Source organism: Megascapheus bottae, chromosome 21 (genome assembly GCF_031878675.1).
Source record: "Megascapheus bottae isolate mThoBot1 chromosome 21, mThoBot2.hap1, whole genome shotgun sequence".
Taxonomy (NCBI): Eukaryota; Metazoa; Chordata; class Mammalia; order Rodentia; family Geomyidae; genus Megascapheus; species Megascapheus bottae.
This window is the reverse complement of record NC_143529.1, coordinates 35,258,023-35,275,759: the sequence shown is the minus strand read 5'-3', so window position 1 is coordinate 35,275,759 and position 17,737 is coordinate 35,258,023. Positions and strand designations below refer to the sequence as shown.

The window sequence follows — 17,737 nt, the reverse complement described above, 5'->3', positions numbered from 1 at the left end:
AACCTACGGACGCTCGGCGCTGAGTTCCCTTCAATGCTTTTGTGCCTCACATGCCTTAAATTTGAAGAAGCTGATGTCCAGAACACTGTGAGTGTTTTGTGGGATTCGAGGGTAGGGAAGCTGCATGTCAGAGGAAATTCTGGTAGCAAATCAGTACACAAAAAGACAGTCAATATCATTAGTCATTCTGAAAAATACACAGGAGGTCATGACAAAAAGGGTGTAATACATCTATATAGTACTGGCTACAAGGAGCCAGGAGTTTGGCCTATTTGTAGAGTGCTTGCCTAGCATGCCTGAAGACCCGGGTTCAATTCTTTGGTACCGTATACATAGAAAAGCCTTGAGGAAAAACCCTAGGACAGTGCTCAGGCCCTGAGTTCAAGGTCCAGGCCTGGCAAAAAATATATATATGTTGGCTACAATAAAAAGCACAATACCATCAAAGGCTGGAGAAAATATGGAGAAACTAAATCATGTTGTGATCACCTGTGCTAGTTTAACAGTAGCATTTAGTGTCCATGCAATGGCACATCTGCTGTGAAAACAGTGTTATGCTTCCTTTAGAGAAAACCACATACATGGGGCTAGGTGCATGGCCTAGTGGTGGAGTGCTCACCTTGCATGCAACAAAACGCTGGGTTTGATTCCTCAGTACCACATACACGGGAAAAGCCGGAAGTGGTGCTGTGGCTCAAGTGGCAGAGCGCTAACCTTGACAAAAAATGTCCAAGGGCAGTGTTCAGGTCCTGAGTTTAAGCCCCGAGACTGGGTGCATGTGCACACGCACACGTGCACACACGCACACGCACACATGCACACACACACACGTGCACACACACACACGTCTCTGGGTGCTGGTGGCTCATGCCTATAACCCTTGCTACTCAGGAGGCTGAGATCTGAGGACTGTCGTTCAAATCCATCTGGGGCACAAAAGTCCGAAAGTCCGTGAGTCACTTATCTCCAATTAACCACCAGAAAACTGGAAGTGGCACTGTGGCTCAAAGTGTTAGAGTGCTAGCCCAGGCCCAGATTCAAGCCCCACATCTGTCAAACCTGTAAGCAAATACACAAACACACACACACAACTATATGACCCACCCTCACTCTTCCGCTCCTATTCCGTGCCGAAGGTGTATGGGGCAATTTTGCATGGGTACATGGCATACACTGTAGCACCCACCAGCATGGAATACTAATGAGCAGCAAGAACCACAGCTACTGACGTGCACCACCATCTGCCCCATGGCATGGATCTGGGTGGAAAAGGCCTCAAGTTACAGTGCTCCTGACCAGCAGGCCCATGACCTAAGTCAAATTCCAGTGCTGGAGGAAGGGGGAGGAGAGGGAGGTCAGTCCAAAAGATAATATCCCATAGGATTTCATTTACATAACATTCTTGAAATGAGGGACACTATAGGCACGGCAAATAGAATGAGGTTGTGGGGTTACGGAGGAATGAGATGGAGACAGAAGTGCTTTGGGTCCTGAAGATTCCATGTCAGCATCAAGGCACATACTGGACTACACAGCCGTACAAGAGCTCACCGCTGGGAAACCCAGTGAAGGGTATAAAGACGCTCAACGTAAAGAAGTGAATGGAAAGTAAATAACCACTATCAGCAGCAAGTAAGTGTGAACTGAGAAGGAGCAGGCGCAGCTCTCTAACAAACGTGTTTCTTGAGGACCATGATTTGTGGGTCATATCAACCCACAAGATTGCAGTCCTGCCAAGGAAACGGGACAAGGACACACCTTCAGCACACATTCCCAAGGAAACACAGACAGGCACACCACACACTGCAGTGAGCAAGTGAGTCAAGGCCCAGGAGGACAAGAACCTTTACCCTCCAGCTCCAGTCCCACCCTGTGTCCGCTTCCACACATGACCCCAGGGCTGAGCCTGCACCAGCAGGACACAGGAAGAGGCAGCCTCGCACTAAGCAATGCTGAGACATCGGTGGATGTCTCGGGCAGCTATATGAGAGCACAGGCCTAGACTTACAAAACGAGCGGGGCCAGTCTAGAACCCGCTACTCCAACCCAAGACACGAAGGCAAGCTGAGATGCCAGCAGGACAAGGGCTCTGAGAGGAGCTGCCTGCCAGCCTCATACCCAGACCCCCTGGCCAAGCCTCTGGGGGGTGGTCTCACCTACACACTCAGGAAACCTGCTCCCACGGAGATCACATTCACACACATCGGTAAACAAATACTGTGTAACTGTGGATCTCACAAATGGAGAGCAGCAGTGGTGTCATGTGATAGGGAAAGAGAGCAGAAAGCAAGGAAGGAGGAGGTGTTCCAGATGATTCCCTAGCCAAGACTGGGGGAGGTGATGAGGATGGTGAGATAGGCAGCAGGCCAGGATGGCAGAGGGCATGCTATCTGTAAGAGCTTGGCTTCCCTGGCACAGAAAGCGGGATTCATGGAGCTCTGGACACAGAAGGCAGGTGTCTCACATGGGTTACACGGAAAGCACCATTCTGGTTGCTTTACAAGAACTGATGAAGAGGGAAGGACAGAAGCCAGGAAGCCTTTTGAGAGGCGACTCGGCCTTCCATCACAGGGATGCGGATGCAGACAGGGATGCAGCCAGAGTGTGTTAGGACAGAGCAGAATCGACAGGACTCACGAGATGGTGCCATGAGGCTGGGATCACTAGAACCAAGCCAGGATGTCTGTTACCACCGCAGCCACGTGCCAGCATTGAACCTCAATCAAGAGGACTTCATCTTGCTATTCGTTTGGTACATTCAAAAAAAAAAATTATTTTCTCACTTGTGGCTCTTGAACTCAGGGCCTGGGTGCTGTCCCTGAGCCTGTTTGTTCTCAAGGCTAGTGCTCCATCACTTAAACGACAGTGCCACTTCCAGTTTTCGAGTGGTTCACTGGAGATAAGAGTCTCACGTGGACTTTTCTACCGTGGCTGGCTTTGAATAGTGACCCTCACATCTCAGCCTCATGGGTGGCTAGGATTACAGGTGTGAGCCACGAGCGTCCAGCTCAAAAGAATTTTTAAACACTAGGGAATCTGAAGACATTACCCAAATGGCAGAATGTCTGCCTAGCAAGTGTGAGGTCCTATGTTCAAACCACAGGTACCATCCCCCCCCACAAAAAAAAAGATGCAGAGTGTGGCTGGCTCACATCTGTAATCCTAGCTACTCAGGAGGCTGAGATCTGAGGATCACAGTTCACAGCCAGCCCAGCGACTCTTATCTCCAATTAACCACTAGAAAACCGGAAGTGCCACTGTGGCTCCAGGGGTAGTGTGGTAGCCTTGAGCTGAAGAGCTCAGAGACAACGCCCCGGCCCAGAGTTCAAGCCCCATGACAAAAAGGAAATGATTAAAAAATTAAAAGTAAAAAAAAAAAAACACTGAAATAAGATTGCTCATATTCTATTGCTGGTGGTATTTAGAAAGAGAAAGGGGGGGGGGGCGGGAATAGTCATGAGCCAACTACGGTGTTACAGGCCTGCAGTCCCAGAACTTGTGAGGCTGATGCAGGAGGGTCCAGAATTTGAGACCAGACTAAGTGATAGAGTGAACCTGAGGCCAGCCTGGGCCACATGACAAGAGCTTCAGCCATACCTCTCGCATCATTTCCCATCAATGATTATCCACAAGCTTTCAGCAGAACTGAAACACTCCTATCTGCTAGCATGTTACTGTCCACTTCTGGTTACATATGTAACTTCTCAGCAAGGTCTGGAGTAGCGAAATCCTGTATGGCTTTATAGCCCAGGAGCATCAGACTAATTAGGACAAGTGGGGCATGGCAGTAGTTATGCAAAACTCTAAAACCAGCCAAACATACCCTGCTGAGTGCACAGCAGTGTGCCCACAGGAAAGTGCAGTGGCAAGCAGACAGCCCGGCCTGTAGTCAGCATTCGCCCAGTCCAAGGTGCTCACACAGCGCCCTTAATGCACTTCCCAGAGTATGAACTGCGAGTGTGCCCCGTTCTGGAGGGCAAGATGACCACACCCAGGGTGCCAATTCCTGGAAACCCTACTGCACACACTCCACTCCTGCCCGGGCCAGGGGACCAGGATATGGTACCTTGCAGCTGTTCACAGTGGGGAAATCTAGGAAACCCAAGGTGTCAGATGGGACATCTTATGACCTGGAGCAGTGTGTACTGCAGGAAAATGAGCTTGGCAGCCTTCACCACAGGCTGCACTGTAAACTGCTCAGGGGTTCCTGTCCCATAGCCCAGAAACTCCCATTATCAGCAAGCAGTTGTTAACCTTAGAACTCTGGATGTCCTCAAATCTCAGACAGGCTGCAGGGTATGCATATCCAAAATGTTGAAACCAGCCAAGCCATCCTACCTATTAGCTAAACCTGAATGTATGGTTGGAGAAAATGTGGTAACCTGACTGAAAAAAAAAAATGAGCACATTTGAACCAAAGAGCAGACAAGGAACTGGATGGGAAAACATACACTTATTTTTCTGGCTGGGAAGCATATATGCATTAGCTGACTTGCTGAACGCTTATATGCTTCGGCACTAAAATAAGCTAAAAATTTCAAGAGAATGCACAATATAATCAATATAATCATATAATCTTATACCTTCGGCTCAGAAATACTGAAGGTAATTGATGAGGAGGAAGGGTTCTTCCCCAGCAGACAGCTGTCCTTAGACTGTCGACCACCAACAAAGAGTGGCTGATTTTTGGGGAAGGAAGAAAAGGAAACCCCTAAAACCTCTCCAGGAAGCTTCCAGAAGACGTCAACAAAACAAAGCCCTTCTGAACCGGTGTGTCCATTTATGAATCACGAGAAGGACTACCCTGACAAACTAGCCCCGCACCCTGGTAACATCCTGTCCCTGGATCTCTGCAGAGACGCAAGCCCCATACAGAGTAAAGGTGCTGAGAGAAACACAAAGCAGGATGAAGAAGGTCCTGAGAACCTCCCTAGGACAACACACAGACACCAGGAATCTGCCCCAGAGAGGCTGCTCCCACAGCAGGTTCTGTGTGTGGAGACACTTCCCACATGGGGGTGAAGTCACACCACCACCACAAGGGGGAAGCCAATAGTTGTCAAAACCCCAATCTTCTACGTTTAAGAAATGCAAGCCCGGGAATAGCAGCCCTTCTGTTTTAGAACCTTGCCTTTGAACTCACACCTCAGTGCACTCGGCGTCCACAGTTTTCTTCACTATCCTCCCACTTCCTAGATGGTCCACCTGTATCCGAACCAAGGAAGACCCAGCAGAAAAACAGTGTTTACATCATGGACAGCAACCTGCAGGTCTCTTGTCTGCAGCAACTAGACCAGAGACACCGCCTAACACAGAGCACCAGGCAATCCAGCTGACCATGGAGAGACAGAGGGCAGTGTCTGGACAGGACATGGCTGGAAAGAACTGGGATAAATATAGCTGCTGGCTCAGGAAGGTGGCTAAGAAAGGTCTGGCGCCCTCAGGGAGCTGTCACTTCCTGTTGCTCATGTCCTGCTGTTCCAATGTAGCTGCAGGCCCTGGATCCTTCATACACTTTTCCCTAACTGGACGCGCCCCGACTATTCACAACAGCTGGGCTGTGCGTGGACAGTGGATTTCCACATGCCATGAAAAAGCTGAGTGCAAAGAGCCCCAGGCAGTGCCAGGCCTCCGGGAAATCAGTCTCACAGCCTTGCTAGGGCCCTGCCTGTGGCCATACATGGGAATCCAGGCGCTACAGTTGCTACAAGCATCCTCCAGTCTCATGGCAGCCTGCAGGTAAGGAGAGGCTGAGCCGCAGCTGACAAGGGCAGCCCACGACAAGCCAGGGCAGGGACTTCCATGCCTGACCCTTCCACTTCCCCGGAGCTCAGGAAGCCCAAATGAAGCACAGCACCAGGTGACAAGAACTTATCGCATGTAATATACCAGATTTTTTTCCATTTACCAGGGTTTCTTTATAAGACACAAAGAGTAAAATAAAGCAAAACCAAAATTCTATCTAAAAATGGAACGCGACAAACACACTCAGCATTATTATTGATTCCATACGCTGAGACGGCTTCATTAGGCTCCAACCTGTAGAGGAAGCAGGCTGGAGGGACGGGAGCTCCCACCAAAAACACACAGACTCAGAGGGTGTTCACACATTTCTGTAACTGGCACTTCATTATTTCCTGGCACAGTATAAGAAAACTGCCATTTCCAGTAGGGTGCCGGTGGCTCACACCTGTAAATCCTAGCTACTCAGGAGGCTGAGACCTGAGGATTGAGGTTCTAAGCCAGTCTGGGCACTAAAGTCCGTGAGACTCTTATCTCCAATTAACCACCAGAAAACCAAAAAAGTGGTGCTGTGGTTCAAGTGGTGGAGCACTAGCCTTGAGCTGAAGAACTCAAGGACAGTGCCCAGGTCCAGAGTTCAAGCCCCACCACTGACAAAAAAAAAAAAGAAAATTGCAGTTTCTCAGTCCTGACATTACATTTGGGGTCAAATAAGCCCTTGTGTGGAACGATCATACTTCTACTGGATTCCAGGTGCTGAGTGGCAACCTGGACTCACCCCAAAGTTGTCTCCAAATGTCATCTTGAAGCCACTCTCACATCCCATACCCCTGACCCCTTCCTTTAACCCATCTCCATGTTTGAAACTCCCTGGTCTCCAGAATAAATGCATTTCTACAACTGTGGTTTTGGCTGAGTTATCTGTACGTGATTAATATGTAATTTATGAATAAAGCAGAAACCTCAAGAAGCTGAGCTCGACTTTCCTCAAAGCACATAATGCAACCGTGAGACAGCCTATAGAGGAGGAGGAGGAGTCAGCAGGCCCTACCAACAGGGGAGATGAGAGGCCAGCATTCGGCCCCACCAACTGGAGCCTGGCACCAGGGAAACACCTGCAATCCTACTTTTTACACACGCTGATACTCTTCAAGCCAATGTAAGGAAATTGACCACTCAAAAATATGAAGGAAGTTAACAGCTAACTCAAGGCTGAGTTATGGAACTGGCCAAAATACACAGGAGCAAAGATCACACTAAGCAGGTCCAAGACGGAGCCTGGGACCACACTGCCCTGGGGAGGGAGAAGGGAGGCCAGGAGTCTCAAGCCAGCACCAAGCTTCTTCTTGGCTGCCAGTACATGGCCTCAGCTCAGCTACAGGGTCAGTGTCTGTGTAAGAACAGCAAACCTAAGTGGAAAGATCTGTCCCAGAAGCACTCACCTCACACACCTAGCTGGGCACGCCAGGGTCAAGGTCCCAGGGGGCAGCAAGGACAGGGTGGGGCTGAGGGTGGAATAGGAAGGCTTCGGATTAAATGTGACAGCCATCAGCTATCCCCTTTTTCTGGTATCATCTGGTAAATGTATACATAGCCGGCATCCACAGTAACATGACAACTAAAAGAGAAGAGGGGAGAGAAGGAGGAGGGAAATGGAAGGGAGGATGTGGGAAGGGAACAGGGCAAGAAGGGCAAGAAAAAAGAGGAGAAAGGAGACTGACAGGTAACTTCCTCAACCCAAGATCAGTCCTCCACTTTTCTGACCACTGAAGGCTCCCCGAGATCGGAATGAGCCCTGGGGCGGGGGAGCCTCTCCACCCTTCTCACCACCTGGTCTCAGGCTGTCTTCAGAGTGAACATTTCTAGTAGTTAAGTAAACCAAGGAATTTCTCCCAGGAAGCAAGAAACACAAACAGAGAACAAACAAAAAACGAAACAGTTTATTAAGAAATCAATTTTATTTTTATTTTTTGCCAGTACTGGGGCTTAAACTCAAGACCTGGCCACTGTCCTTGGACACTTTTTGCTCAAGGCTAGAGCTCTGCCACACAAGCCACAGCACCACTTCCAGTTTCTTCAGTGCATGTGGTTCTGGGGAATTGAACCCAGGGCTTTGTGCATGCTAGGTGAGCACACTCCCACCAGGCCACACTCCTAGTCTATTAAGAAGTCTTGAAAGGAAGCCAGACAGACAAGAGTGGCTCATACCTATAATCACAGCTACTCAGGAGGCTGAGATCTGATGAACAGGTTTGAAAGCCAGCTTGGGCAGGAAGTCTGTGAGCCTCTTACCTCCAACTGAGCACGGAAAACTTAAAAGTGAAACTATGGCTCAAGTGGTGGAGCTCCAGCTTTGAGCAAAAACGCTAAGAGATAGAGAGATCAGGCCCTAAGTTTAAGCCTCAGAACTGGCATTTTTTTAAAAAACGGGGGTGGGGGGAGGAATAGGGAAGGGCTTGGCCTAATATGCTTATCTAGCTAGCATGCACAAAGACCTGGGTTTGGTTCTCAGTACCACATACATAGAAAAAGCCAGAAGTGGGGCTGTGGCTCAGGTGGCAGAGCTCTAACCTTGAGAAAGCCCAAGGACAGTGCTCAGGCCCTGAGTTCCAACCCCAGGACTGGAAAACAAAAACAAAACAAGACAAAACAAATACTAAGAGCTGGGTGTCAGTGGCTCCTATCTTTACATAATTGCTCATGTCTGTAGTCATAACTACTCAAGAAGGCGGAGCTTTGAGACTCACAATTCAAAGCCAGCCCAGGCAGGAAAGCCTATGAGATACTTCATGTAGAAAAAGCTGGAAGTGGTGCTATGGCTCAAGTGGTAGACTGCTACCTTTGTACAAAGGAAGCTCAGGAACAGCACTCAGGCCCTGAGTTCAAGCCACAGAACTGGAAACACACACACACACACACACACACACATACACACACACACACACCTCTGAGAATCAAATCTGAAGGTATTCACTGCCTGCTACCAGGAACAGCACTCAGGCCCTGAGTTCAAGACTGGAAACACACACACACACACACACACACACACACACACACACACACCTAAGAATCAAATCTGAAGGTATTCACTGCCTGCTACCAGGAACAGCACTCAGGCCCTGAGTTCAAGACTGGAAACACACACACACACACACACACACACACACACACACACACACACACACACCCCTAAGAATCAAATCTGAAGGTATTCACTGCCTGCCACCCACTTTTAAAATAAAGTTTTACACACACACACACACACACACACACACACACACACACACCTAAGAATCAAATCTGAAGGTATTCACTGCCTGCTACCCACTTTTAAAATAAAGTTTTAGGGCCGGAAGTTTGGCCTAGTGGTTAAAGTGCTTGCCTAGCATGCACGAAGACCAGGGTTCGATTCCTTGGTACACATAGAAAAAAGCTGGAAGTGGTGCTGGGGCTCAAGTGGTAGAGCTCTAGCCTTGAGAAAGTCCAAGGACAATGCTCAGGCCCTGAGCTCAAGCCCAGGACTGGCAAAAAAATTAAAAAAATAAAAAAATAAATAAAGTTTTACTAGAACACAACAATACTCGCTCACTTTCAACTTGTCCATGAGCAGTACAAAAGCAGAGTTGAAAAGCTGCTACAGTGACTCCATAGTCCTCAAAGACTAACATATCTCCCCTTCATAGAAAAAAATGGCTACAAACTCCTAAATAAGTCCAGGACATGCAGTGTCCATGCACTTGTCCTGGCCACATACGACCTGTAGTCCATAACAACTATGTGTGCTGGTCCTCAACACAAGACAGACTCAAGACCACAATCCTTTTAAGTTTCTGGCTCTGACTAGAGAGGCATTAACTCTGTAAACTGCTGAAAGTATACCAAGACTCAAGCCCTCTTTAAGGTGGAATACAGATGGGAAAAGAACCTTCTAGATACTAAGGGCTTGTATGGGGTAAGAAACAACCTGACAGCCTCAGAAGATGCCCAGTCCATGCAATCCATCCAGGGGCTGTCACCTGCAAGGTGTCCAGGCATTGACTACAACAATCTTCCTGTACTACTCTCTACCCCCTTCCTCACATCAGCTGAACGCTGATGTTGTTGTTAGTTGTGGTTTGAACTCTGGGCCTGGGTGTTGTCCCTGAGCTCTTCAGCTCAAGGCTACCGCCACAGCACCACTTCTGGTTTTCTGGTTGTTAATTGGAGATAAGAGTCTCTCAGACTTTAGTGCCTGGGCTGGCTTTAGGCTGAGATCCTCAAATCTCAGCCTCTTGAGTAGCTAGGATTACAGGCGTGAGCCACAGAGCCCTGGCTTAGTTTATCCTTTTCTTCTGACCAAACTTATAATGCTGTCCTTACTCCTTTGGTATGTCAAGAATACTGCAAAAAATGAAAGGAAGTCATTCCAATGATAGGATTTAACATTTAAAAATACTAGAAAGAAAAAGGATCCAAAATATCTTTTCCCATGGTAAGCCCTGATGCACATCACAGGAATGTGACTGCACAGTGAAAGAAGGCCTAATACCCAGAGGGCAAGAGTAGTTGGCCTGACTCGGAAATCATCTCCCCTTCTCATGGCTCAGCTTTGACATGGTCCTACCTAAGTAGATGAGACAGAATAGCTTCCCAGAGAAGCCAAGGGACAAAAACACAGGCTGTGAATGTGCCTTACTGGTAGAATGCTTCCTATCATGCATGAAGCCCTAGGTTCAATTCCTTAGTACCACATAAACAGAAAAGGCCAGAAGAGGTGCTGTGGCTCAAGTGGTAGAGTGTTAGCCTTGAGCAAAAAGAAGCTCAGGGACAGTGCCCAGGCCCTAAGTTCAAGCCCCAAGACTGGCAAAAAAAAAAAAAAATTAAACAAACAAAAACAAGAAACAAAGCTGGGCACTGGTGGCTCATGCCTGTAATCCCAGCGACTCAGGCTCAAAATGGTAGCACAGTAGGGTAGCCTTGAGCTGAAGAGCTCAGGGACAGCACCCACCCAGAGTTCAAGATCCACAACCAACCAAACAAGCCAACAAACAAACCAAGGGACAGAAACACCGCAACAACAAACCAATTAACCTAACAAATATTTACAGAATGGCTACTTCTGGGCCCAGACACTGGGATAGAAAGAGATTGCCAAATCCCAAGATATCTCTTCTCACACAAGGTTCACACTTCTCCCTCCAACACACATAAGGAAGAAGATGCAGAAAATACCAGTACATGGTAGAGTGCTTACCTAGCATGCACCAAGACCCGGCTTCAATTCCTGGGTACCACATACATAGAAAAAAGCCAGAAGTGGTGTTGAGGCTCAAATGGTAGAGCTCTAGCCTTAAGAAAGCCCAAGGACAGTGCTGAGGCATTGAGTTCAAGCCCAGGACTGGCAGAAAAAATAAAAATAAAAAGGATTTATACATTTCAGAAAATACCAGTACAGACCTGAGGAAAAAACTGAATAGAGTATAACACTTTAAAACTGAGTTCAGCTGGCGCCAGTGGCTCATTCCTATAATCCTAGATACTCAGGAGGCTGAGATCTGAGGATCTGGGTTCAAAGAGAGTCCAGGCACTAAAGTCCGTAAGACTTTTATCTCCAGTTAACCACCAGAACTGTAAGTGGTGCTGCGCTTCAAGGGGTGGGGTGGTAACCTTAAGCTGAAGAGCTGAAGGACAATGCCCAGGCCCAGAGTTCAAGTCCCATGACCAACCAAAATAAAAAAAAAAACTAGTACAACTACTCTGCAAAGTGGTCTGAATTCCTCAGAAAACTAAACTATAATCCTACTTATTAAGTGACTGAGATCTGAGGATCCTGGTTTGAAGCCAGCTTGGGACAGGGAAGTCTGTGAGACTCTATCTCCAATGAACCACCAGAAAGTGGAGCTGTGGCTCCAAGTGGCAGAGTGACCCTCAATCCTCCAGATCTCGGCCTCCTGAATAGCTAGGATTACAGGTGTAAGTCATCAGCTTTATCTTTAAGAGCCCAAACGTGGAAATTGTCCAAATGCCCACTAACACAATAATCAAATTGGTGTGTCCATACAGTAATAAAAAGGAACAAATTGATATACACAGTAACTTTCAAAACTATTATGATGAGGTAGAAAGGCCAAATAGGAAGGCACATGCTGTCTTGTTCAATTTGAATAGCATTCTTTTCTCAAAGGGCAAACTTGTATGGAGTGACAGTGCAAAGGTAGGCCTGCTTGTCATGCAGGGCGACAGTACAGAGCTAGGCCTGCTTGTCATGCAGGTGGCAGCACAGAGCAAGGCCTGCTCAGGAAGGAGCACACAGAGAACAAGGATCACAAGGAAATTTTCAGGGTAATCGAAATGTTTGTCATCCTAACTATGATGAGTTTCAGTGTGAGAGTATGAGTGTGTGTGTGCGTGAGTGCGTGTGAAATCTCACCAAACTATCCATTTCAAATGTTTCTGCTCATTGCAGTTCTGCCTCGTTCCCGCTGTGAAAACATGTTTAATTCAGAGTGCACTGGAGCATTCATGAGGGAACAGTATGAGCCTTCTCTGAATGAAGGGTATGATCACAAGGCTTACCCCACGAGCCAGGAAATGTATGCTTGTCAAGTGGGCGGGAAAAGAAGTAATGTGTTGTGGTGTCTCCAACTAGCTGGGTGAACTGGCACAACCCTGAACAACTCAGTACGTAGTTCTTCTATAGCAAGGTGTGTTTAGAAACTTTCTACCCAAAGAAAGCCCTGAAGCTCACTCCTCAAGAGAGGATCTCACAGCAGGCTGGTAGCCAGCTGGGCCGGCACCCTTGCTTTACACCGGAGGAAGCAGTATGAATCTCAGGCAAGGCTGGGTGCAGGGCAGACACTAAGTCCCCACCTCCAAGGTCCCTCTGTGTCCACTGGGTCCTTCTTTTTCTGATGAAGAAAAAAAAAAAAATCAAAGCCTCAAGTGGAGGCCGCCCCCGTTCCTATCTTCCAAATGTCTGATGATCCAGATCCTCCCCCAACAGACCTTTGTAGCAGTGAACAATTAACTCACAGAGAGAGCAGTGCCAAGTTTTCTAAGACAAAGTCCAGCAATGATTGAGGCGTGCCCGGTCCAGGCTTGGGAGTGGCTGAGCACAGAGGCAGTCTAGAGGGCCACCCTCCCATCCACGGAGATCTAGTCAACAGAGCTCCTACAGTCACCCCATCCCACTTTGAGTTACATTTCAACCCAGGTCCTTCAGCCACAGACAAGAGTGAGCACAGGGTCAGTAAGGGCACAAGCTCCACACAGAACAGAAGTTATCTCAACTTGATAACAAACTGTTTCAAGTTCACAAAAAGATCAGACCACTGTATGTACTCTGAAACAGCAGGCTATTCTGGAACAAGAACCTAAGGGGTTTTTTCCACATTAATTCCCCACAGAATGACACCATTCTTCTAATTTTCAAGGTAAAAACAAGCAGAAGGTTGGCTCAGTCCCACTTATGGCCAATTTACTGAAGAACACTTGGTTTATAAAGAATGGCTACACCCCCAGCCCCACGTCCCCTCCCCTCAGACTAACCCAGTGAGAGCTCTTCCAGTCAAGTGACGCCCACCTATGTGTCCACCCACTGTCCCTCCAGCATCCACAGGTCCCATAAGCTTTCTCCTGAAGATGGGTGTTGTGGGTCTTGCGTCTGAGGAGCCCATGGTCTGTTCTATGCAAGTTCAAGGGCACCAGGAATGGTAAGGACAGCAGAGAGACCCCTGGGGCAGTCTAGCCCACTGAGCCTGGGCAGTAAGTGGGAAGGGCCATAGTGAAGGGGTCCACAGATTTAGTTCAAGAACAACTTGAAATTCCGGAGACAAATGGAGATGAGGGCTGGGAGTATGGCCTAGTGGTAAGAGTGCTTGCCTAGAATGCATAAAGCCCTGGGTTCGATTCCTCGGTACCACTTACACAGAAAAGGCCAGAAGTGGTGCTATAGCTCAAGTGGTAGAGTGCTAGCCTTGAGAAAGCCCAAAGACAAATGCCCAGGTCCTGAGTCCAAGCTCCAGGGCTGGCAAAAAAAAAAAAAATGGTAGTGATAGGCGGAAAATAAGAAAACAAATGGTTACAGTTATTAACTCCCTAGACACATTTAAGAAAACAATTGTCAGACCTATGTACTTTAGAGGAGGTGCATTTCTCTTCACAAATGTGCTAGAATCTGCCAAGCACTGGTGGCTCGCCCCTGTAATCCAAGTTACGAAAGAGAATGAGATCTAAGGATCATGGTTCAAAGCCAGTCCTAGCAGCAAAGTCCATGAGATTTTTATTTCTAATTAAGCATCAAAGAGCTCAAAATGGAGTTGTTACATGGTAGTCACTCAATTGTGCACCTTGTTTTCTCCTATAAATGAAGACAAACATAAAAAGTGGGGCCAGGAGTTTGGCTTACTAGTAGAGTGCTTGCCTAGCATGCACGAAGATCCGGGTTCGATTCCTCGGTACCACATACATAGAAAAAAGCCAGAAATGGTGCTGAGGCTCAAGTGGTAGAGCTCTAGCCTTGAGAAAGTCTAAGGACAGTGCTCAGGCCCTGAGCTCAAGCCCAGGACTAGCAAAAAAAAAAAAAAAGTGATATGCACGGGCCAGGAGTTTAGCCTAGTGGTAGATTGCTTGCCTAGCATGCATGAAGGCCTGGGTTCAATTCCTTGGTACCACATACATAACCCCATACATAGAAAAAGCTAGAAGTGGTGCTGTGTCTCAAGTGGAAGAGCTCTAGCATTGCAAAAGCCCAAGGGCAGTGCTCAGGACCTGAGTTCAAGGCCCCGGACTGGCCAAAAAAAAAAAAAAGTGATACACAATATCACCTGGTGAAAGAGCTCAGATTTCACCAGTGCCAGTGCTACTGGTGATCTAAACACACAGTCCCACTCCCACAAAAACCTAACCCACTTCACAGACACATCCAGTGGAGCAATGGGTTTCACTCCTTTCAGCACTGGCTACCAAGAGAGGCCAGCCCTCCTATGAGCTTCAGCAACCTGCTACAGGCACAAACATCACCTCCACAAAGCCCCACACTTAGAGATCACAGCTGGCAATCCTCCCTGCTTCTTGACACAGGGAATCGAGTAGATAATAAATCATGGAATGTGCGTAGCTACCATCCCTCTGCACAGCCCTCCCAAGGTCCTGCCTCTGTCCCAGACAGGACTTAATCATCACAGATTCTCCTTCTCAGCCCCACCGTAGGCTGGATGTGATGACCATCTGTGACCCAGAGTCTGTGCTAAATGGTGCTGATCACAACACAGGAAGCAGAGGATGGAGCCACAAGTGGCTGGCTGTAAGGTGGCACAAGGAAAGCAGTCCTGAGCTCTGTGCCATGAACAGGGAAGGCTCGCCACAGCCACCTCCACCACCGCCACGGCTGCAGGAAGCAGGGGGCAGAGCTGCTGTACAACAGGGGCTCCTGGTACTCTGCATTCAAGGAGACTTCAATTATGCCCATCTCAGACCAGGCTGGCAGTCACAGGAGCTGAAAGTCTTTCATGAGTGGAAAATCTGCCTATTATAAACAGTTTTTCTTTTCTCTAAGCCAAGTGACTGGCTCAGGAGTTTTGCGCAGGAAATATGTGAGATCCAAACAAGCTGGGAAGGAAAATTGATGTTGAAATCTGGATAAAGGTCACAGTTCCTCACCAAGAACCAGCTCTGACCACTCCACGGGCTGACGTCTTCTGGGAACAGCTCAGAAACTCAGCCACAGTTTCACCCTACACAGGCCAACCAGGGAAGGTCAGCTGATCCCACAAATAAGAGTGCTAAGTAAATGCGACTTAGAACCGAAGATATTACTCTTTGACACGGCTTGTTATTCAGCTGGCAATTAAATAATGGAAAGGATCTTGTAGGTACAATTGTACTTGGTTTCCTTCAGTTTTGTTTTGTTTTTTTTTACTGTTTCTATCGGTTGTGATAACAAGGGTGATAAACTGTATAACAGTTAATCATAGCTGTCCATTTGACTGGATTGATACCTAGAAAATTGGTAAAGCACATTTCCAGGCACGTCTGAGAGTATTTCTGTCAACAAGTGGCCTGAGAGAAGCCCTGCCCTGAAGGTAGGTGGCACTGTCTAGCAGGCTGGAAGCTGGAATGGAACAAAAGCAAGAAGGAAGAAGTTGACTTGGCATGAGCTCAGCTCTCTTAAGCAGGTATGCTTTGTTTTGTGTTGCTGCTGCTATCCCCAGCAGCCCCTAGATTTCAGAGCCTTCTGCCTCCGACAGTGGGTCAGACCTTCAACCTTAGGCTAGGGCTGCATCTTTTGACCCTTCTTGCTCTCAACCTTCCTACTTCTTTGACTGACCAGCTACTACTTTCCCTAGCTCTCAGCTTGCAATGACCCCTGTGGGAGCATCTAGCTTCAGATCATATAAACCAGTCTAGTAAGTCCCATCATAATGGTCCATGCTCTTCTGTCACAGTACCTCCTCAAAACCCTGGCTAATAAACTCCTAAGAATTAACTTTTCTGATATTCACTCTTCAGACACAGATGCTATTTTATTGCACTAGCTATAAAGTTGATCTCCTTTAAAATACTTTGGAATTCCCATACATCAGAATAAGTGCTTTAGTATCATCAAGTTAACTCAAGTTAACTCATCAAGTTGTCCTGGTAGCAGAAATGAATGGTAGGAAAGATCTTTTTAAAAGCAAGCTAACATAGCTGGGTGCCAATGGCTGGCTCCTACCTGTAATTCTAGCTACTCAGGAGGCTGAGATCTGAGAATCGAAGTTCTAAGCCAGCCTGGCACTAAAAGTCCATGAGACTCTTCTCTCCAATTATCCACCAGAAAACCAGAAGTGGCCTTGTGGCTCAGGGACAATGCCCAGGCCCAGAGTTCAAGTCCAACAACCCACAAAAAAAAAAAAAAAAGCTGGAAGCAGCACCATGGCTCAAGTGGTAGAGCACTAGCCTTGAGTACAGAGAGGCTCGGGGGCAGTGCCCAGCCTGAGTTCAAGCCCCAGGACCAGACAAAAAAACAAAAACAAAAACAAAAATAACAAACAACAACAAAAAGTAGGTAACATGGACAGTGCACATCTCCCCACATCCCAGTGTTCATGGACAGTGTACACCTGCACTGACCAACTCCACACACTTCCTAAGACCTTTACAGATGAGAAGTCTGAATTCTATAAAGACTCAGTCTCTTGCCATATGTCACACAGCTAAGAAGACTTTCTTAAGCTGGGCATGGTGGTTCATGCCCACAGTTTCATCATTCCAGAGGCTAAAGTAGGAAGATCATGAGTTCAAGGCCAGCCTGGACAACACAGCAAGTCCCAGGGTGGCCTAGACTACACAGTGAGGCCCTGTCTCAAAAAAAAATAAAACTGGGCTAAGAGCATCGCCTAGTGGTAGAGTGCTCACCTAGCATGCACAAAGCACTGGGTTCAAGTCCTCGGTGCCACATACACAGGAAAAAGCTGAAGTGGTGCTGTGGCTCAGTTGGCAGAACGCTAGCCTTGAGTAAAAAGTGTCCAAGGACACAGCCCAGGCCCTGAGTTCAAGCCCCATCCCCCCCTCAAAAAAGGAAGATCTTCTCTATTATACCATGAAAAAAAATAATATACTTAGCCAGGCACAGTGGCTCATACCGTAATCCTAGCTACTCACGAGGCTGAGATCTAAGGATCGAGGTTCAAAGCCAGTCAGGGCACAAAAGTCTGTGAGACTCATCTCCAATTAACCACCACAAAACTAGAAGTGGTGCTATGCTTCAAGGGGTAGGGCGGTAGCCTTGAGTTGAAGAGCTCAGGAACAATGCCCAGGCTGAATTCAGGTCCCACGACCGACAATCAATCAATCAATCAATAAATAAACTTTAACCTCAACAATAATATACTTTAACCCCAACGCTCAATAGGCTGTGGCAAGAGAACCAATACGTCTAGACCACCCTGGGCTACAAAAATAACTAGAGATCAGTATTGGCTATTATTAAGACCCTGTGTCAAATAAAAGTATTAATTAATGAATTAAATACTTA

At 47.5% G+C, this 17,737-nt stretch overlaps 1 protein-coding gene across 3 annotated transcripts in view; it reads right to left on the bottom strand.

Annotated features, from left to right (window-relative positions):
* Dgkd (diacylglycerol kinase delta) overlaps positions 1–17,737 on the bottom strand; it is a 91,896-nt gene that overhangs the window by 38,436 nt on the left and 35,723 nt on the right. The window contains exon 1 of one of the 3 annotated variants that reach the window (XM_090355067.1): positions 5,146–5,343. The exons of the other annotated variants lie outside the window; for them this stretch is intronic. The gene's annotated coding sequence lies outside the window, so the exon portion shown is untranslated. Of the gene's footprint in view, positions 1–5,145; positions 5,344–17,737 lie in introns of those variants that run through there. 3 annotated transcript variants of the gene reach the window in all.